The sequence below is a fragment of the Sphaerodactylus townsendi genome, linkage group LG04, assembly GCF_021028975.2.
Source record: "Sphaerodactylus townsendi isolate TG3544 linkage group LG04, MPM_Stown_v2.3, whole genome shotgun sequence".
Taxonomy (NCBI): domain Eukaryota; kingdom Metazoa; phylum Chordata; class Lepidosauria; order Squamata; family Sphaerodactylidae; genus Sphaerodactylus; species Sphaerodactylus townsendi.
Window position 1 is genome coordinate 132,927,131 of NC_059428.1, and position 22,160 is coordinate 132,949,290.

A 22,160-nucleotide genomic window follows, 5' to 3' on the forward strand; every position below is an offset into this window, starting at 1 on the left:
TCTGCATTTCCTAGGAGGGGAGGGGAGACACACCAATTCCTCATCTAGACGCTACCATATTGATACTGAAAGTACAGATCTCCGTACTGATGCCCAGCATTTCCATAGGCTTCAAGACTTGTTGATGGGTGAATAATAAGCACATTTCTAAAGTCAGAATGGGCAAGAGGAAGCTAATTTTCCTATAAATCAGGGGAGGGGGATGACCTAATCCTGAGGTCATTTCCAAATTCAAGGCCTTCTCCCTATGAAATACTACATTTTTTTCTTTGCATTCCACATGTGCCCCCCCCCCCCTCCATTTGGTTCTGGAAACACTTCCCCTTCATTTTTCTTCTGGTATTATCCTGAGCACTTTTACCACAATGGTTTTTTTTCTTCTTCTATCCATTTCTAAGCTAGCTTCCTTTGAGCATGCAATCATGTTGAAATGGTATTTATTTCTTCACCTTTCAAAACATCTGACTTTATTCACAATCCTGTGTAGTCTCCCAACCTCCCTTTCAGCCATTTTCTCATCTACCTTATTCCTCATTTCCGAAAAGGATTTTGATTTTTTTTTCTTTGTCAAATGAGCTAGCTATGCAATGTTGACGTAGAGATAAGAAGCAGGGGCAATTGGATCAACTTTGCCAATTTCACCTAGATGTTAAAGTTTGGGCACAGATGTCAAGAAGTAGGGTGGTTGGATCAGCTTTGTCAATTTCAAATAGAGCTTGTAAGTTTAAGTTCAGTCACAGACACAAAGAAGTAGGATCGATTGGATCTGCTTTGATAATTTCAGATCAAACTAGTGATGTAAGGTTAAGATGAAGATACGCTGCATCACAGTTAGGAGCAATGAAATTGACATGGCAAGTTGTCTTTGCAGAAAGACATTGACAACGGACTTCTACAGTAATCATTGTGCATTTCTGCAGCTCTAATTTGGCTTAAAAAGTCTCTCTGTGTTTTGGGATAATGGTGCCTGCTCCACATTTTTTTCTATCTGTTTTGTGTCAGTAGTTCTCAATAGTAGAAATGGAATAATATTTATTCACCAGTAGCATGTGGAATAAATGCAACTGAAGTGGCAAGCAGGAAAATGACTGGGACATGAAAGCATGCAGAATGATTTCACAGAAAACATTTCCAAGACATGAGGGTCTGTTCCACACAGCAAAATAAAGCATCTTGAGGACCTTAAAAAACATATCCTGCACAGCTTTTTCCCCAAGACATCCTCAGGATGGCTTGTCTTTGCTCAAGGCAATTTTTTTTTTAGAATGCTTTAAAGTGCACCTTTCCCCAAAAAATGCAGAGCTCAGGAGGCATCTTATTTTTCCTGCCTGTTTTGCTCTTTGGTCAATTTCACCCTCAGCTTTTGCCCAACATTTTGTGTGCAGCTGAAGGGATTCTCCCTGTCTCCATTGCCTGAAGGTTGCCCCAGGACGTTTGCTCTGCATTTTCTGATCCTGGATGCCTTTTTAGCTTAAAAACTACATAGTTGTACTCAGCTGGTCCTGCTGATTCCAGAAATATATAGTTTTCCTTTTTGTTTAATTTTTGAGGAGCTATCTTTGTAGCAATGTAGACATGAATGCAAGAATCTTAGTCACTCGGCAGATGGACTTACTGCCTATTGAAAAGCATTGGGTAGACCTGCCCTCCACAGAGTGTCAGTTTTTCTGTGCAGTGAAAAAACAATCCCCGCCCCCAAAGTTCTTCTGTGGAGGGCAGGTCTACCCAATGCTTTTCAATGTACAGTCATGCTGCCTTCTGAGCAGCTAAGATTCTAACATAGCTATAGAGATAGCTCTTCAAAAAAAAAAAAGAGAGAGGAAATCATATATTGCCAAAATTGGCACTTCTTGGGCTGAAAAGGCGCCCAATATCAGAGCCTGCAGAACAAAAGTCCTGGAGCAACTTTCAGCAAATGGCAGCAGGGAAAGTCCCTTCAGCTGCACACGAAATGTCAGCCGCAAGCGGAGGGTGAAATTGACCAGAGTGCGAAATGGTCCAGCAGGAAACAGCCTCTTTTGCCCTCTGATGCTTTTGCTGTCTGGAAAGTGCCCAGAAGTCATCTCTTTTACAGACATCTTATTTCAGTTTGTGTTGAGTGAAAAGAAGCAGACACGTCTTTTTAAGACGTCGCACAGATGTCTTTTGGTGCTGTGTGGAACGGACCAAGGTTTGACCACTGGGAACATCTGTGGTATGCTGTGCCCCAGTGATGTTTCTGGGAGCAATGTAGGTCTTCCAACATTACCCCTCAAATCACGAAAAGCACTAACGCTGCAAAGGAAGCAAACTCGGCATTGGAAATTGCTGGAGTGTTTTGGGTGGTGCTTAAGGAGGGTGGAGTTTGGAATGAGGAAGGAACTCAGCTGGTAACTGATCCCATAGAGTCTACCCTCAGAAGCTGCCATGGCAACTGTTCTCTGTAGTCTGGAGACTAGTTACAATTCCCAGAGAACTCCACAGGCCACTGGGAAATTGGACATCCTAAGCCTCCCCCAACCTGCCCCCTTCTTAGTGAGTCACATTCTGTTAGCCTGGATATGGCAGTGATGAGGGAGAGGGAGAAACTTCTCCATTCCCCTCCTCCTCCTCCTCCTCCTCCTCCTTCCCGAACCCTGAACTTTGTTACAAAAAACCTGGAGTGAAACAGTTTGCTCAGCATGAAGAATGGTTAGGGTCACCAACTCTAAGTTGGGAAATTTTTAAGATTTTGGGGGCGGGGACTGAGGAGAGCAATGTTGTGGGAAGATGAGTGGTCTCAGTGGGGTATAATAATGCCATAATGACCACCCTCCAAAGCTACCAGTTTCTCTAGGGGAAGTGATCTCTGTTGTCTGGAGAGGAGTAGTAATTTCAGGGCCCAGGAATGGTCTGGTTTAAGGTGGCTGGAACCAAATTGGAAACAGGTTACACATTCAGAAGCTGGCAGTGTTTTGCTAAGGTTGTCCTTCTGCCTTTTCCTTTTATATGCCCAAAACACCAACAACAACAACAACAAAAAAACCTTCCCCCCACCCTTCTCATTACTGTGGTTGGGTGTCCTTTCTCACTCTTTGTTCTTTGGCATCCTGAGCACTGCCTGTTATGTAGTTCTGTCAGTGTCCTGTCCCTGATGGTCCTGTTATTATGCTGCTTTCCTCATCTCCCTGGGGTCCGGGGGCCTTTGTTCTGCTGTTGCTCCCACCGGGACTTGGTCTCTGTTTGTGCATGTGTGTGTCTGCCTGCTTTTTAGCACCTGCTCTTTCACACTCTCCCTTATCTTCTCCTGGGCTTTTGTGTGGGAAACTGCCTGCTTGCATTCTGTTTCTTTGGTATCTCTCCCTCTGACCTGAGCACCCAGCTTCATTATTATATAAACATCCAATTATATTGTATTATCTGCTTAAACCAGTTCTACCTGGTGCTGGAAGGCGGGGAGGGGAGGGTTATGTGTATATCAATGAACAGCTTGTGATGTACTTTCAGATCGGTCTATGAGTTCCTAGCTGCCAATAACCTGTTATAGTTCTACAACAACCTGTTACAACAACCTGCTACAATAAAGACGATCATGCTCCAATTCTGATTTCTTCAATTGAGACTATAGATATAGGGCATGTCCAGGGCCGGGCAGGACAGGCCTGCCCCCAACCCTGGCCCTGGACTTCCCCCAAACCACAACTCAGCAAGGGGGTACACCCCCCCCAACTCACTTCTGTGAAGGAGTTGCTGGCAGGAGACCATGGAGGAGGCCCCTTAGCCAAACACGGACCAGCTGGATGAAGATGCAGCCCCCCCAGAGCAGGCCTGGGTGGCCGACCCCCTCCTGCTGCACCCACAGGACAGGGGGGAGAGGACCGCATGCCCCATCTGCAACAGGATGGGGCCGGGCCGAGCCAGGCCATGGGCGAACAGCTCAGAGCGCTGGTGCCACTGACCATGCTGCATCAGGGCAGCAAGGACATGGCCCCGATCCCCACCCAGGGGGGCAGGTCAAAATTAAATGGCCTGGCCCAAGGACGGGCTGGGCAGGAAGGCAGAGACACACACTGGGATTGGTGGAGGGGGGTGAGGAACGCACAGGAGAAGGATAAAAGGCAGAAAAGAGAAAGGGAAGGAGAAGTGGTGAAAAGGAAAGACGAGGCAGAGAGTAGAGGTGTGGAAGAGAAGAAGACGACTGGGAGGGTGCAAGCTGAAGGAGGGAACAAGGCTCAGAGCCCCTCACATTGCCCAAGGGACATCCCCAAAGGCCAGTCACATAGGAAAAGATGGTGAGAGGGGAAAGCACTCAGAAGACGGGGTGAGGAGGGGCGGGATGCCAGGGATAGGGAGTCCACGTTAAACCGGAGGCTCAAAAAGTTATCCAAGTTATGCGGCACCCCTATGACCGGGTGCCGGGATGAGCACAGCACCTCTCACGAAGTGATGGGAGGGACAGCTTTGGAACCCAGCCCTGGGTAGGACCCCCACAGGGCACAACAGTGATGTGGAATGTAGGTTGTTTTTACCCTAGGGAAGGCTGATTTGTCTCTGGACTGTGGGTCTGGTGAGGGGCCATCCCTGCTTTGGGTATGTGTAGTCACAGGTGGTGTTGTGTGATCATGGTGTCTCCCCTGCCAGGTAAGTATGTTGTGTGACGTGGGGCACAACATGGGGTACAATGGAGGGCACTTATTTGCTTCTGCTTTAGTTCTGGCAATAGAAGTCTACATGCTTATTCCTGATGCTGTTTCATAATAAAGATATCATCTGAGTGCAGAGTCTCATTATTGAACAGTCCGAAGGCATGGCAGTTTGGCTCCATTGTGCTGCGCTTGTACATGTACACATGCAACAAAGCAAAGACTCCAAAGATTTTTCAAGTTGCTCATGTGATTATCTCCAAACAGAACGTAACCTAAAACACTGCTCTGAAATGAAAGATGGACAATAAGTTCTCTGCAGCGCAGGAGGAAAGAAATGGTATGGAATTATTCATGCTGGCCGTTTTTAATGTTGTCTTGGTTCTTTTACAGTGACCATAAGAAATCTCTGCTATGCAAATATAAACAGAGCTAAAGGAGTGGCTGGGACTTACCGCAGCCATTGTTGCTGGTCAGGGAAGGGCGAAGAAGAGAGGCCCGCGCGCTGGATGGAGGAGGCAGCTGGTGGCAGCCATGCCTGGGGTGGGCAGGAGGTGTCGCAACGCTGGCGCAACACTGCAATGTCATCAAGCCAGGCTGGCCTGGGGTCATATAAGGCCAGGCTTGGCCTTGGTTGCTGCAAGGCTCGGCAAGCTTCCTAACCTCCTCTCCTTCATAGTTGTGGTTTTAATGCTTGCATCTCTGTCATAGCCAATGTGGCGGGTTGCATGTGAGAGCTGCTCTGATGGGGAGCTGGGAAGCTACCCCCATTTTAGCGGAATCTCTTCATGAGGTTTGGGGGAGCAATCCACGAGTCAGGATGCCAAGGGTGGCTACTGAGGCTTGCACCCCTTAGCAGCAATGGTCTCTCAGCAGGAGGCTCCCACCTAGTTGAATTCTGTGACTGTTGCGCTATGCAAAAGCGGACCTCCAGCAAGAGGTATCTGCCCAACAGAGCTCCACTAAGGTTGCACAATATCATCAGTTTCGGTTGGAGGAAAGGCTTCACTGGGTGAAAGCCCTTGGGCTGCCCAGTGCTCAGATCCGGTCCGATGCTACGCCTCACACTTCTTTTCCATCGCTGCCAATAAACAGTTTGGGCTATGGTCAAAACATTTTATCCACAAATAAGTGTGTGGTGTCTTTACTGGGGCATTGGGGGAACTCTGAGCAATGGTGGTCCCACATTCAGGCAGCAACATCATTTACACTAGCACCTATGGTGCTCCAGATGTTCATGGACTACAGTTCCCATCAGTCCATGAACATCTGGAGCACCATAGGTTGGCCACCCCCGGCTTTTCACTCATCTAAGTCCACTAACTTCAGTCGACTTGTGCGTTCAGAACTTGTGGGTTCAGATGGCATTGCTAGAGATTGTTTGGGTCGATAGTCTAACAAGTAGATATTTGAGCTTCCTTTTGGAGCCCAATTTCAAGAGGAGGCAAAGAATTTTACAGCACTTTCTTTTGTTGCAAAGATCTGTGCGGAAAAGAAGAAGAAGAAACCCTCCCTGCCTGCAATATTGATCTTGGAAGGAACACACAGAGTCTACGTTAAGAAAATGAAGAAACAAATTAGGAAATAAATCAGTAAACTGGCTGTCTTTCTATTTTGGTTTATAAAAACACAGCAGGCCTGTTTCCCCACTATTATAATCCAGATATGCATCACATAAAGAATTGCAACCCATCCGAGGAATGTGCTCAGCATGACTTTTGCTAAAGCTATTGACCATATGCAGGTTGGTCAGCCAGCCAGAGAAACATAACTATATCCCAGGAGTTTTAAAGAAATTACAACTAGAAAATCCAGCCCTGCCAATTTCACATTCTTGAAACTGGAAAGCAAGGCACCCCTTTTCCCTATTTTGAACCATGGCTTGGGTTTTGCCCTGGGGAAGGAGTTCAAGCCTTTCTGGGTGCCATTTTGACATTTGACATCCCTCCTCGGAAGTCCAACTGGGAGTGGAGGCGGAGTAAAAGATATCTGTTTGTATGACTTAAATGTGAATCAACTGAAGACAGAGATTAGACAGTGCTCTAGAGCGTGGTAAGAGTGCCAGATTAGGTTTTGTGAAAGCCAGGCTCAAATCCTCACTCTGCCTTGGAAGTTCTCTCGGCTAGTCACACACTCTCAGTCTAACCTACCTCTCAGGATTATTGTGAGGACAAAACGGATGAGAGGAAAATGTTGTAAGCTGCTTTGGGTCTCCACTGAGGAGAAAGACAGGGTATAAATGAAGTAAGTAATAAATAATTTTTTCTATCTCCCAGATAAATGTCCTGTCTCCCATAAAATTTAATTACTTCATTTTTCTCTGGTATCTGTGTGTCAGAAAATCAGTACAATGAATATACTATATTAGGCTCCCGTGTGGGGTGGACAGCCCAGTCAGTGATGCAGATCAGTAGCACATAGGGAGCCTAGAGTGTAAATATGCAGAGTCTTCCCAGATACAGTTGCCAATTTCCAGGTGGTGGCTGGAGATCTCCTGGGATTACGACTGATCTCCAGGTAACAGAGATCAGTCCCCCTGAAGGAAATGGAAGCTTCAGAAGGCGGGATCTATGACATTATATCCTGCTGAAGTCCTGCCCCTCCTCAAACTCCACCCACTCCATTCTCCACCCCCGAATCTATAGGGATTTCTCAGCCCAGTGTGGGCAACCTTCCTTCAAATTGTATCACTAGTCTTAGCCAAGTATCTCTTGCTTCCCTTAAAATGCCTTGAATTTCTGCTCAAACGATTTCAACGTTTATCTCCATTTTTTGCTTGAGGAAAAAAATACAGTTTGAAAAGAGAGGGAGGGAAGTCAGCAAGGGATATCCTGATCTCATCAAATCTTGGAAGCTAAGAAGGGTTGGTACTCAGATGGGAGACCGTCAAAGAAGACTGTAGAGGAAGGCAACGGCAAACCACCTCTGTTTCTACCTTGCCTTGAAAGCCCCTTGCTGGGGTCACCGGAAGTTAGCTGCACCTTGATAGGACTTTACAGACACTCATTTGTCATGATACTTGGTAAAATCTAACATGGCTGAGGACCAGGGAAACACCTGAAAATTATAATATCGCTTTCAGGAGTTCTTCCCCACTGCTAAAGGGCTAGAGCTCAAAACTAGATACCCAATTCAAGCGGTTTCTGGAAAGATTAGTGATTTTCTTATAAGGTTGCATAAGTTAATGCCCTGTACTTTATATTTTTTGAGTTTTAAAGATCAGATAGTATGTGTACATTGATGTTGCTATATCCAAACACACAAAGACATCTAACTACACTGTGAAACTGTAAGTTTCAGTGGGACAGAAGTGAAGATGCACTAAGTAAATCGAGAAAATCACTTTGAGTAGGATTCTCACACTGAAATATTGTACTTCTTATAATCATAAGAACATAAGAACATAAGAACGAGCCTGCTGGATCAGACCATCTAGTCCAGCACTCTGCTACTCGCATTGACCCGCCAGGTGCCTTTGGGAGCTCACATGCAGGATGTGAAAGCAATGGCTGCTGTTGCTCCCGAGCACCTGGTCTGCTAAGGCATTTGCAACCTCAGATCAAGGAGGATCAAGATTGGTAGCCATAAATCTGTCCAATCTCCTCCATAAATCTGTCCAAGCCCCTCCAATCATCTCTCCTTTCTAGTAGGACTACTGAGAACCTATCTGCCTACACATCCTTTTTATTGTGTTTTTTTATTTGTCAGGTGGTTTGTATACTGTTTGTTTTTCTTCACAGATGTTGACAATTGCTGAAGCAATTCTGTTTCTAAAAAGACTATTTTTTTCCTCTTTTTTGTGCTGATTGTAGCACAGCAAGGAACTACGAAACCATAAAACATCCATTTAACTGCCTGCACCCAACTATGCAGTCAAGAACACTTAACCACCCTTAAAATTCATTTAAGGGGGTGGGGGAGAGACAATGATTTCCACCAATTCTCCATATGTTCTTCAGTCCACTAGGTCTTCCCAATTTTGTTCTTGGTAGTCACTGGAACCTTGAGTATAGCCTAAGGATGTTCTTATAGGTGCAAACAGCTTTAAAAGGGATTAGAAAGATCTGTGAAGGAGTAACTTTTAGACATGTTGACTAAATGGAACGTCCACATTGAGAGGCAGTCAACCTCTGCATCACAGTGCCATCTGGGGGATGCCTCAGCCTCCATGCCAGGGGTCTGCAACCTGCAGCTATCCAGATGTTCATGGACTACAAATCCCATTAGCCCCTGCCAGCATGGCCGCAGGTTGCAGACCCCTGCTCTATGCCCTGTTGCCAGACCCCCAGACAAACTGGTTGGCCACTGGGTGAGACAGGATGCTGGACTAGGTGGACCTTCATTGGTCTGATCCAGCAGGGCTCTTCTGATGTTCTTGTATGATATAAGGCTGGTCATTTGCCTGCCTATGGTGAGCAAACTCCAGCCTTTGGTCTCATCCCCCCATCCTTGAGAAACTTAGGAGTTGGAGAAAAATGGCTTGCATGGCAATTCTCTAGGAATTTCTGGAATTTCGGACCAGTCAGGAATCTTGCTGGCTGCAGCCTGAAATTGACGAGCAAAATCGGCAAAGGGTCGATTACCCTGCCAGATGGTTTTCAAAGTTTTCCTCGCTTTGTCAACTATGTCGCTATCTTTGAACCGGAGATGAAGCCCTTGAAGTTCAATTCCTCAGCGTCCAGTTCAAACAGTTCCACGAACCATTCAGCCGCCTCCCCATCTAGAACCGAGCCAATGTCCCGCACCTTTTCCTGTTCCAAACAATACATATCATCATATTCCTGCATGTGGGCATCCAGTTGCAGTATAAAGTAGGGTAGCTTGGATGCCATCCCATCGAAATGAGCTGGGATGCGAGGTCGAGGGAAACCATGTCCTGGAGGGACCGGAGGGATTAGTGCGGCTTGCTGCAGCAGTACAGGTTGTGGCTGACGTCTAGACTGCGGTCTGCTGGGACGATCTTCCTCGGATTGTCAGATGGGCTGTTGGACTTCAGTTCATGGACGAGCCTGACTTGATGCATCACACCGGCGGTCTGACCTCATAACGGCCTGGATGGTGAGTTCTCGTTGGAGCTCCGCAGCAGCAACCCGTTCCCTTGCTTCCATATCGATCATCTCTCTTTCCTTCCGGAGAAGGGAAGCTCGTTGTTTTTCTAAAGCCTCACATTCCCATTGGATCTGAACGCGCTCAGCATTTTGCATGGCAGAGCTCTCAGTTTGCCGCAGTTTCAAGGCTCGTAACTGTTGCACTTCCCGGAGCAGTTCCTGCTTGGACTGCTCTGCCGCTTGCAGCAATTCATGCTCCTGTTGCTCCCTATTCTTTTGGAGTTGAAGGTAGAGAGCTTCTCTTTCCCTATCAAATTCTTCCTGCAGTTGAAACTGCTGATGAACACGATCATCAATCAAGGCTTCCCGGGCCTCTTGCCATTCACATTTAGCACTTTCCATTGCTGCATGTTGCGCATGGAGGGTATGTGCGTCTCCATAGGGGCACGATCCATGGCAGCCCCACCACCGGCATTGTCAGGTTCCCTGTTGATACGGTTCGGCGGGTAGCCATCAAGGTAGCCTGTTTGACCTGTTCCTGCAACCCGAGGAAAGCCACACTCCGGCTGAGACGAGGTCGGGATAAGGCAACCAAAGACAGAGGCTCTGTTCCCAGGTCAGAATCCTCTAGAGTGGTGGAGTCAGGGGGAGAAGAGACAGGACCCTCTTTGGGGGGCTCTGTCCTAATCTCATATTCAGAGTTGAATGGACCCCTGAAACCCAATTTATCCGGATCCGTGGGTGGCAGCCCACGGCGAGACATCAGGTAACTTTGTACAGCAGTCAAAAGTTACACTGAGAAGTGAGATCTCGCATAATGTAATGAACCAATAAAGTCCAGGCCAAAGCAACCGTTCTGAGTTCTTTATTGAGCTGGCATTCTTAGTCAGATACAGACGATGCGAGATCTGGAGCCCCAGATCTCGGTCAACAGCTTTTACAGAGTGTCAAAGCAGGTTCCCGCCAAGACAGTGTAAACAAGGCAGAGTTTAACACAGACTAGCAAGCAAGTAAGAGATAACCTAAAACAGCAAAATTCCCCTTCCCAGGCAGAAAGCCAGAAACCTCCGGCGGGAACCTCTCAAGGTCGGAATGCACACACTCACCACAACCTTACACCAATCTGTCGTCCATTGGGAAAGAATAGTAAATGTGAGCTTATTACACAAACCTTTTAAAACATTTTTAGGCGGGAAACAAAACATTTCCTCCATGGAATCCTGCATGATTTTCCCTCCTTACATTCCAAAAACGTTTTATGTCAAGCCTGAAAATGTTTTATCTGAATCCCCTTTTAAAATGATTATTTTGTGTGAAATGTTTCCAAAACGTAAATATGCCCTTGCTGTGTGCATCCCTGAGCTCCCCCTATACTCCTTTGCCTCTTTATTTTCGTCAGTTCTTTTTTTAAAAAAATGATCAAATCTTCAACGCATTGACTGCACACAGCAACAAAGAATCCATGCATCGAGTCTTCAAAGCACTGATTCTACAAATAGCCAAAAAAGAGGAAAAAACCCTCACAGCGACCATGAAATGTTTCAAGGGAACAAATGGGGGACAATAATCAGAAACGTTCTGCAAACATTTTAAGTGACTCCTGCAGAAACGGTTGTGGTATTCTGGGGTGGTGAATGAATTGCTGACAGAATTCTGATTACCCTGCCTTTGAAGGAGAACCATCAGCAATATGCTGATACAACATGCTAGTAACCAGTTTAAGAAAAGAAGAAGAAGAGTTTGGATTTATACCCCACCCTTCAGTCCTGTAAGGAGGCTCAAGGTGGTTCACAAATTACTTTTCCTTCCTCTCCCCACAACAGACACCTTGTGAGATAGGTGGGGCTGAGAGAGTCCATAGAGAACTGGGACTGGCCTACGGTCACCCAGCAGGAATGTAGGAGTGCGGAAACACATCTGGTTCACCAGATAAGCCTTCGCCACTCAGGTGGAGGAGTGGGGAATCAAACCCTGTTCTCCCGATTAGAATCCACCTGCTCTTAACCACGACACCACACTGGCTCTCAAGTGTATTGTTGAAGGCATTAACGGGTGGAATCAACTGGCTGTTATGAGTTTCCTAGGCCGTGGGGTCATGCTCCTAACATTTTGCCCGCATCTATGGTTGGCATCCTCAAAGATGCCAGCCATCGATGTTTGAATGAAATGTTAAGAGCTAAAAGTACCAGACCATGGCCACACAGCCTGGAAAACCCAAAACAGCCAGTTAAAAAGTGTCTCAGTCAGAATGAGGCCCAAAATTGAAGTTGATGGGGAGATGGTCTCACATAAGAATCAAAAGTTTTCCAAAAGAAGGTCCCAGAAGGGAAAAAGATTGAGGCCTTGGTGCGTACCAGATAAAAAAGTGTTTACAGTTAAACTCTTTCCATGATTCCAGGCAGTTCTGAATGCCAGTTCTAAACTATTCTTAAATAGGGTAATTTGCAAGAGAAGTACGGAGTCGAGTTTGTTACCAGCATAATGGCAGGTGAACGAGATGTTTGGTGCATTTAGTTGTTCCTGCTCCACTTTCAATATATAATTATATAAGCTTTTAATGATAATTATGGGGTGGGGAGGGGAGGGAAATAAGCATCAAAGTCCACATGAACCCAAAAGAAAACTTTCAAAGGAGGCATTCTGTTTCCACCTCAGGATTTTTAGCACAGCGGTGCAGTTCCTGAACAAAGCATGTGGTCCTGTCTGAAGAGAAATTATGCTCCAGCCCAAATGCGTGTTTGCATCTTTCATGGATATTGCTAATCTGTTGGCCACTTTTGAACTCCAACAACATTCATATTATCCAGTAGAATATATGTCATGGAGAGAGAGAGAGAGAAAGAGAGCGAGAGAGAGCAAGAGAGAGAGAGAGAGAGCTGCTTGGAGTTGACTAATGTATGACGTTAAATAGAAGAATATTATATTTGCATTTCCATACATCACAATTACATGCTGATTTTCCAGGGTAATTAAGGATACAATTTTGAAATGCTAATGAAGGACGTTTAGTGGTTTTTAGGGAGAAGAAAAGAACCAGCACAAGCTGACTGTAAAATGTAGGGGCCGATTTGGATGATAATGTGGGTCAGGAACACGCTGAGTGAAGAGACCCTTTGGGGGCTGGCAGCCCTACAGCGGCACGCAGCTCTGCCCTACTCTGTGGTAATGAAGATGCTGGTGATGGGCATATCTTGCCCTTTGCCTCCTATCTCTCCTGTGCCAATGCCCACCCAGCCGGTGTCTGAGTGTTACAAACCTAGTGGCCTCTTCTAGCTCCGCTGTCCCTGGCTTGGCCTCTCCTGGCCAGACTTCCAGTGCAATATTACTCTGTGGACTATCCTGGTAAATTAAGGAGCCAGGCCATCCCTGCTCAAATAGGTTTCTATGCCCTGTCAAGTCCACAGGCCAATATTTCTCTGACAATCAAATGCTGAGGATGCACCACCGTGAAGGGACTTCACCATGAAGTCTTGCTGGGGAGTTGCCAGAATCCTATCACCTATGGTAAAAGTTGGGTTGCTAGCAGTGGCCTAGCACCAAGGGGGCAGGGTGGGGCGTGATGCCCCAGGCACATGCCGGTGCAAAGGCATGGCGAGGGCATTCCGGGGTGGGGCAGGGGCGTGGCAGGGGTGGAGGACACAGGCATGTCCTGGGTGCAGTTCCCCCTCACTCCATCCCTGGTTGCGAGGCTGGAGGATTATGGGAGAGGGGGAATTAAAGATTTTTTTAAAAAACAACAACAACAAGGCCTAGACTACTTACTGGAAGTTCTCACCATAGTTTCTGTTGATGCTTAGAGCTACCCAGAAATGACAAGAGTCACTCTACACATTGCCAGAAACTTTATAGTACCATTGCCAAAGTGTTTTTGGCAATTGCTAGAGCTACTTTTGACATTTCTGTGTAACTCTAGGAATCACCAGAAACTCTATGGTCAGAACTTCTAGTAAGTAGCCTAGACCTTAATTTTCTGGATAGCTCTAGGAATCATGAAGCATGCTAAGCCAGACCTTCCTGGAAGTACCTGAAGCCTTCTTCTTTTCTTCCCACCAGGATAATCACACCACCCCTTTAGCCTCAGTTTTCCACCTGCTGATCAGCTGAGCATCTCTGGTGAAGTTGCCAGCTGTAGGTTGAGACATACCTGGTGGGCCTGAGGAGGGCAGGGAGGGACTTCAGTGGGCTTCAATGCCACCGAGCCCACCTTCCAAAGAGGCCATTTTCCCCAGGTGAACTGATCTCTGCCACTTGGAGATCAGTTGTAATAATGGGAGACCTCCAGCTGTTATCAGGAGGTTGGCAGCCCGAACTGCTGGTCAAGAGCTATACTTGCTGGAGGTCTTTCAACCTATGTGGGCTAATAGCAACTGTTGGTAGAACACTGACTGCTGGATAAGATTGACCTTGGTCTGACCCAGCAAGCAATTCACATGTTCGCCTTTCAAGTTGCTTTGGATGAAGTATTGAGATTTTTTTTTAACAAAAGGGTTATACTGTCTTTCAGTCTCTTACTCAAAATTATCTTTCAAAAAGTAAAAGGTATTAACAACCACAGTGGGGGTTTTTCCCCCCTCTTTGACATACCTACAGAACACATAAGGATTTTTTTTTTAAAAAAAAGAAGTCTTTGACTGGTTTAAATGTATTTAAATATCTTTTATGGAGAACTGGATTTCAACTGTTCGGGATTACAATCAAAATGAATTTGATGGTTCAGCTCAGCTTTGAGTGGATTAGGGTCTGAATGCCATCTGCTTCATATTACAGTAAAATTGTGATCCTTTCCATATTTAGAATAAGTGGAATGACTCAGTTCCATCTTTTGATCACAAGAAGAAAGAACGTCGGTGTCTGGGCTAATTTCTCTAGACAAAGGTAGGCTTTCTTAGGAGCACCCTCAATTTTGACATTAAACAGTGGAGAACTCTGGGAGAATGGAATGGAACAAAAGACAATTCTCTTAACCGCCTCCATGGGATTTAAAGAAAAGGTACACATCCTCAGGTCGTCCCTGTAACAAATTGTTTTTACTTTCCCAGTACCATTAATAAGAATGTGAACAAGGATATGCAGCTCAATGTAAATATTATGTTGATTGGGAAAATGGCAGATGAGTAGACTTTAGAGATGCCACCCAATTTTGGAGCTCCACTGTCCTGACTCAAGAATCCCCAGTTGTTTCCCATATTGTGAACTGAATCTATGAATCTTGACTTGTACATCTTTCTCTCTCTCTCTGGATATCTAATTTTTGTTGTGCACAACTTTTGTGTCAATTGCACAGAAAGTCAACAAACAAGCAAAATCAGAAGGAAAAGCAAAAAAAAAGAAATGAGGGAAATGAAAATGCTCGTTATCACGATTTTTAAGTAATAATTTAAAAACAGATTCATTCACACACCTTTTAGGCATCTGCCTACTTCAGTTCAGTCTAGGCAAAGAGGAAATTCTGAACAGAATTCAGAATCTCAAAGGGAAAAGCGACACCGAGAGACGAAAGAAAAAATGATCAACGGACAAGTTTATTGACTTTTTTATCTGCTTATTATATTTCCATCCTGCTCTGTAGCAAAGATCTGGTTATTAGATTTCATGATGCGTTTCAAACATCCATATTCTTCCTCAGGGGAAATTGAAAGTAACACATTTTTATATCTTTAATTATTTAAAAAACCACATTCAGTCCATCCACACAGAAATTAAAGTACTTACAGTCCAAAGCTGCGCAACCTTGCTCCCACTGAAACTGATTGATTTCAGTGATTATGATGTGTCAGATTGGGAAAAACTCTGGCCCATTAGGGTGGGGTCCATATCAAGATTGCTTAGTCATGGTGACGTGAACCTTGGCCTGGTAACATGACAAACTGTTGCATCGCTTGACTGCTGTGAAGACAAAACCATCATTACATTGCTCAGCAGTTATTCTGTTTTCTAGAGTGCCTCTCATTTTACTTTCAAAAAATAATCTAGCCTATTTGATGCTAAAGAAATTTAGGGGGTGGCCTAGGGTGGCCAGGTCCTCCCCGGCCATCAGTGGAGGAGGGGGGGAGTAGCATTGCCAAATGCAGGTTGGGAAAGTCCAGGAAGTTTGGGAATGGAGCCTGGGGAGGTCAGGAACCTCACTGGGATACAAGCAAGCCATAGAGTCCACCCCCAAAGGAACTGATTTCCTTCAGGGGAACTGATCTCTGTAGTCTAGAGATCAGAAGTAATTTTGGGGGATCTCTGGGGCCCACCTTCAGGATGGCACTCCTAGGATGGTCGTATCCCACAAAAGCACAGGTGTATCTGCAGAAGGCAGTTGGACAGGAGTCAGCAGAGATTTCATCTGTTTTTCTGTCAGACCTTGACCATGTGTAGATAGTGATAAGCCGACACATATGTCCCACATTCTATTCCATCCATCTGGAGACCAAACTTTCTGAGGAAAGACTGAGGGACTTGGGAATGTTCAATCTGGAGAAGAGGAGAGTGAAGTGAGACTTAAGTATTGGAGGACTATCAATTGGAGGGAAGGGAGCTGTTCTGGTTGGTAGCAGAGGATAGGACAACGATGGTTTAAATGGTGGGTAGAAACATGAAACTTTCTCCAGGTAAAGAAGAAGGAGCAGAGTTGGTTTTTATATCCCACTTTTCTCTACCATTAAGGGGTCTCAAAGCAGCTTATAATCACCTTTCCTTGCCCTCCTCACAACAGACACCTTTTGAGGTCAGTGGGGCTGAGAGAGTCCTGAGAGAACTGTGACTGGTCCAAAGTCACCCAGCAAGATTCATGCGGAGGAGTGGGGAATCAAACCCAGTTCTCCAGAGTCGAGTCCACCTGCTGTTAACCACTATACCAGGCTGCCAAGCATTTTCTATAACACTGAGCCATGGCCCCTTCCATCCTGCCCTCTGGAAGCTCAGCGCACCACCAGATAAAACAGTGTTACCAAAGGCAAGATGGGCCACAGATTTTTGGTGGATCAGAAGTACTGTATACAGCTTGGCAGAGCAGAAGCTGGTACCAGCTGATGTCTGCATGGCACTTAATATGTCATCAATTGCAGGAGTTTATACTCACATCAGTACCAGATAACGGAAGTCCCTATCTGCATGCTCCTGAAGATATACAGCACAGAAGAGGGTTGATACTTTTATATGTCAGTTTGATGGCTGGCTCCTTCATGCCAAGAGGGAACCATTTCCTGCCAGTGTCTAATAGTATAATCATTGACACATAAAAACCTGACTGCTAGGTGACAAAACAGTCCTGGTATTTTTGCAAAGAGGAACAACACACATCTTTTTTCCCCTCAACTCACTGCTGGCTCAAAGCTAGTCAGGGCAAGGATTATTGAGTTACCATTTAGGGTACAATAAGAGATATGTCAGCTCTGCTAAGCGTCCTTGATATTTCATTTTGTCACTCTTGTCCAAGGAAATGAAGGCTGAATTTAGAGTCAAGAGTATGAAAAGACAGGTATTTTCGGCAGGCGGGACACAGCATGCCTCCCACTTTATTAGGGAGTTTGCACATCATGCCATACTTTTTCCTAAATGTGGCTTGTGGGACTCTTGGAATTGCTCATTTTAAGCTGAAGCACAGGGAAACCTCTGACTTAAAGGGGAAATGGCACTACAGCTGGGGGCATGTCTTCCGCTTCTCCTGCACCCAGCTCCTACTGCCCACCATTGCTCTGGAAGCTGGTGGCAGAAAAATAAATGTAAAAATCACCATTGACCTGACACTATTATGACACTTCTAGAGGAAACCTGGAAGGGACAAAGCACCACTTTTGGAATTGCAAGAAACTCTATGGTTTTCCCCAGAAGTGACATCATACAATAGTGCCAACAGCACCCCCATGTCCCCGCCTCCCACTGGCAAACCTAAATCACAGTCAATCCAGAAAGCAGATGGACCTTAGTGCTCCCATCATCATGGAAGACCTAAAGTCTACTTCTCCACTCCTTTCAGCTCCTTTTAAAGGCCTGAGGGGCAGCTCAGCAGTGAACTATCGAGGAGCAATCTGTGTCAGGAAGTTCCAGTTCCTTGCATTGAATCTGGTGGAAGCAAAGAAAGAACAGGATAAAGGAAATGAACATGTCTAACAAGTATAATAAAGAAAAAAAACGTAGAAGTTGTAGCATAGAAAATTATACATTTTAGTGCACTTCTCTCCTTTGTTTTACTTAGGGTAGACAGAGGGAAAATAAGGAATGGCACTAGTCTTTAAAACACCATCACTCTCCAACCACAAGAGCAAAATGGCTTCAACTGAAAAGCTGCTGGGACCAGTTCTCCCAGGCTTTAACTCCAGTTGCCAACCTCCAGGTGAGGCCTGGATATAGGGATGCAAGCCTCCAGGTGGTGGCTGGGATCTCCCACTATTACAATTGATCTCCAGGCAACAGAAATCAGTTGACTTGGAGAAAATGGCCACTTTGGAAGGTGGGCTTGATGACATTACAACCCACTGATGAACCTCCCCTCCCCTCAGGTTCTACTCCCCCAAATATCCAGGTATTTCCTAACCTAGAGCTGGCAATCCTACCTGAAGATTTTCCAGCATTTTAAGGGATCATCAGACTATAGAGAACAGTTTCTGTGGAGAAAATGACTGCTTTGGAGGCTGAACTCCATGGCATTATATACCTTTCTGAGGTCGCTCCCCTCCCCAAACTCTGCCCTTCTTAGGCTGCACCCCCAGGAATTTCCCAAGCCAGAATTGATGACCCTTCTCCCAGTCCCTTCTCTAGCAGCTTGGGACGACCTCGTCTCGATCAGGTATTATTGTTGGCGTCCATCTGACAGGGCAGCACAGGATTTCTCACAATAATTAGAAGCACAATCAAAAAGCTATTCATAGCATTCACACACAACCCTGCCAAACCTTGGGTAATTTTTTTTTTCGGGGGGGGGGGGGACATTTCCAGGATAGAGTTAGCATCATTTTTTCAGCAGGCCTTTGTGAGATCCTTGCCAAGTTCACCAGTCATTGTCTTCCCCTTTTCTTGCTGGGTGATGTTCGGGCATGCATCGCGCTTGACGAAAGAGCAACATGCAGAGATTGTGGGGGTTTTCGGTCCACGCACAGCAGTCTCCACACCCCCCCCCCCCCCCCCGCTTTGCCTTTCTGTTTTCTTTCTCCACCGTCTTGATGCAGTCGCTGCTTTCTCTCTCATGCCGGCAGAGTTCCAAGAGCTGTACGCTTCACTCTATGATCACGGCGTTGGCCACAGTCACAACAGCTATGGCTAATTAATCCGTTCTGCAGTGCGCATAGAAAAAGAGAAAAATGCGCGAGGCCCTACTGAATTGGCAATGAACACACTCGCTTTTTGTGTCTCATTCCTCTCTACTGTTGCTTGCTTCTCTTCTGCCAAAGGAGGGACTGTTTTCTTCTTTGCTATTTCTTTCTCTCTCTTTCTCTCTCTTTTTTTGCTTTTAATAAAGAAGTCTTCTGCTTTTCCTTCTGGCTTCCACCCCGCCCAGCGCCCCCCGAACGCAAGGGTAATCTTCAGTTTGAAAACTAGCAAAGCCAGTTGGCGGAAATTAAACTTCAGACCTTCTCAATCTGATGTGACATTCAGCTTCTGCCACTGCGATGCTTTTTGCCAGCCGGGGAGATTTCGTTTCCCTCACAGATAGATTCGGAAGAGGGTCAGAGGGATGCCGTCTCTGTTCCCGTCTTTTGTCAACGCAAAGAGATGCAGAACACAGCCCACCTGGTGAAGGCGGGCGCCAGCTTGCCGCTGCGGCTGCCATTTCAATGAAAGCCCGGTGCCAAGTGGAAAAGCGACTTTCTTTTTTTCTTTGGTCCCCCGCATTATCCTATGTCCTTTGAAACCCCAAAGTACAGGCCTGATAAAACATGGCTTCCCAGAGCTGACTTTACAGAGCTGCTGTCAAGATTTCCTTGGGGGGCTTGGAACAAGATGCATCATTTGCGAGGACTGTGAAATGCGTCTGTGATGACAGAAACGGAAGCCTTATCCTTCCAACTCCAAGAAAAGATTGTTCAGGCTAATGGGGATGGGAAGAGACATCTCGGCAAACTTTTTCATTGCCTGGAGTTGCACAAAACACCAATATGAATAACAAGGACTCATATGGGCAACACTTAATGGTTTAACCATACAGGGTTTTTTTAAAATATCCTAGAGCATCCCCCTGACATCATGATGTCATTTCTGGGTTTTCCTGGAAGTGGTGTCAGTATATTGGGGTGAGGCTAGTGAGGCATCCATCCCCACACTGCTCCTGGGATTTCCCTGGCAATCATAGTGTGAAAACAGGCTCCCAAAACATGGGCCAAAGGCACTGGGCCACTTCCAGTCAATGTTGGATAGGGAATTTTCTTTTTCCACTTGCCATAGACAAACATCAGTGCACTTATATCGACAGTAATTGTTCTGGAGCGTTTTACCAAAAAATCCCAAAACAGTCCACCACAGGGGGAGGGGGGATCACTTGTTTGCAGCGAGACAATTAATGAAACAAACAAAGGCTCCCATGACCCAATGCACCATGCCATGCGAGTAGTTTTTGCAGTTTTCTGTCAAGGTGGTAATGGCAACTAAATGGTTTAAACCTTCTGCATCTTATCTTTGCTTTTTCGATAAAACCAAGGGGAGGGAATCTAAGAGTGCAACTAACCCCATGTGACCTTTGGGGCTGAGTAGAGGTTTGAACAGAGACTTTGCAGTCTTTTTTTTTACTTAATATATTCATATCCCTTCTTTCTTTCTTTCTTTCTTTCTTTCTTTCTTTCTTTCTTTCTTTCTTTCTTTCTTTCTTTCTTTCTTTCTTTCTTTCTTTCTTTCTTTCTTTCTTTCTTTCTTTCTTTCTTTCTTCTTTCTTTCTTCCTTCCTTCCTTTCTTTCTTTCTATATCACCCCTCTCCTTTCAGTCTTGGAGTGGTTTCTAATAGCACAATATAAATATGCATAATAAATACAATAAAACTATAACTACTTACTATAAATTAAAATATTAAAATCTACAGATTTGCTACAACAAGATGGCGAAAACATCCAACTTCCCTGGGTTCATTTAAGTCTTTAAAACAATTCTTCTTCCCACTGTCCTTTCTTATGCAAATTGTTTTGGGAACGGATGGGAGGGGGAGGGACTTAGAACAAATGTTTCAAGATATATACGGAGCGGGGTGGGGGCAGAACCAGAGCCTTCAGCTCTGGCTTTTTTAAACCCGGGTTCTGACACAGTTCAATAAAGCTCTTGAAATATTCTTGAGTCTCAGTTATTGACTGGAGTTAACAGGGCCATACAGCAGTGATCCTGGTCATTCAGGTTCCATATATGTTAAGATGATTCTTAACAGATAAAAACCCAAAGGACATGACATGTACTGTAACCAAAAGCTTGATTTATTGCTAGAAAAAATCACCTTATACTGTTGGGTTAAATCTTTTATACTTTTAATCGTATTTTTTCCTATGCATCTATGGAATTTGAAGTGGATATTATTTTAGAGATTATGGGTTACTAACAGCTGTGGGGATTTGTGAAATATATGGTGGTCATTGATTGCATAACAATACATTTGACTTCATATTTGGGGATGTAATTCTATTTCGGATTGCACTGTGGGCATTTCTGCTGGGATGTCCCATTGACTAGGGACTTTGAAAAAAACTAAATGTGCACATGGGAACAGGCTATGCATCAATTTAAATCCAACTATTATGACCTTGTGGATCAGAGTGCGTTCAGTTTCTCTTTCTGGGATGGTAAAGAACTGAATAGACACTGACATTTGACTTTTTAATCTCCAAAGATCTTGAATATTCTGAACCTGTATGAGAAAAACTAATCTGTTAAGGTCCTCTACATCTTCTTAAAAGAAATCTGATGGAAATGTATTGGGGTCAAATGAGCAAGTGATTATATTTTTACCAGTCATTTGTGAAATGTGAACATGTGAAATTTGAAATGCTTTTAGAAATTAAGATACACTGTTGTTGTTTCATGGTTGTTGTTTTTTTGGGGGGGGGGAGGAGGGAAGTAAATTTAAATTGCCAGCAAAATGTTTTATGTTTAGAATACACTGCAATAAGATCTATACACTTGCATTTGTGTACCACCCATAGTCACTAATGGGCACGCCTCTTGATTGGGATAGCAATGACTCCTGCAGAGATACACAAGCCAGCCTCCTTTAAGAGAACACAATTCAATTACATCTATACTGCACTGACAGGGCTTGAATGATCACATCTAATATAGAGATGCTGGAGGATGAACTGCCCTCCCTCCCCATGGTTGGAAGGTTTTAAGACAAGGTAAAAATTACGGTGGTCATGACAGAAAGTTCGACAAGTCACCACCAACCCTGTAGGGGTTTCTTTTTTTAAATTTTTTTAAAAAAACTCCAACAAAACTAACATGGGAAGATAAACATTCGTGAACCAGTCACTCTATAGTTCTAAGACAAAATGGGCAAAAATTACAAATAACTAGACTTTCTGCCCAAATTCAGCTGTCAAAATTATCCCTTATATAG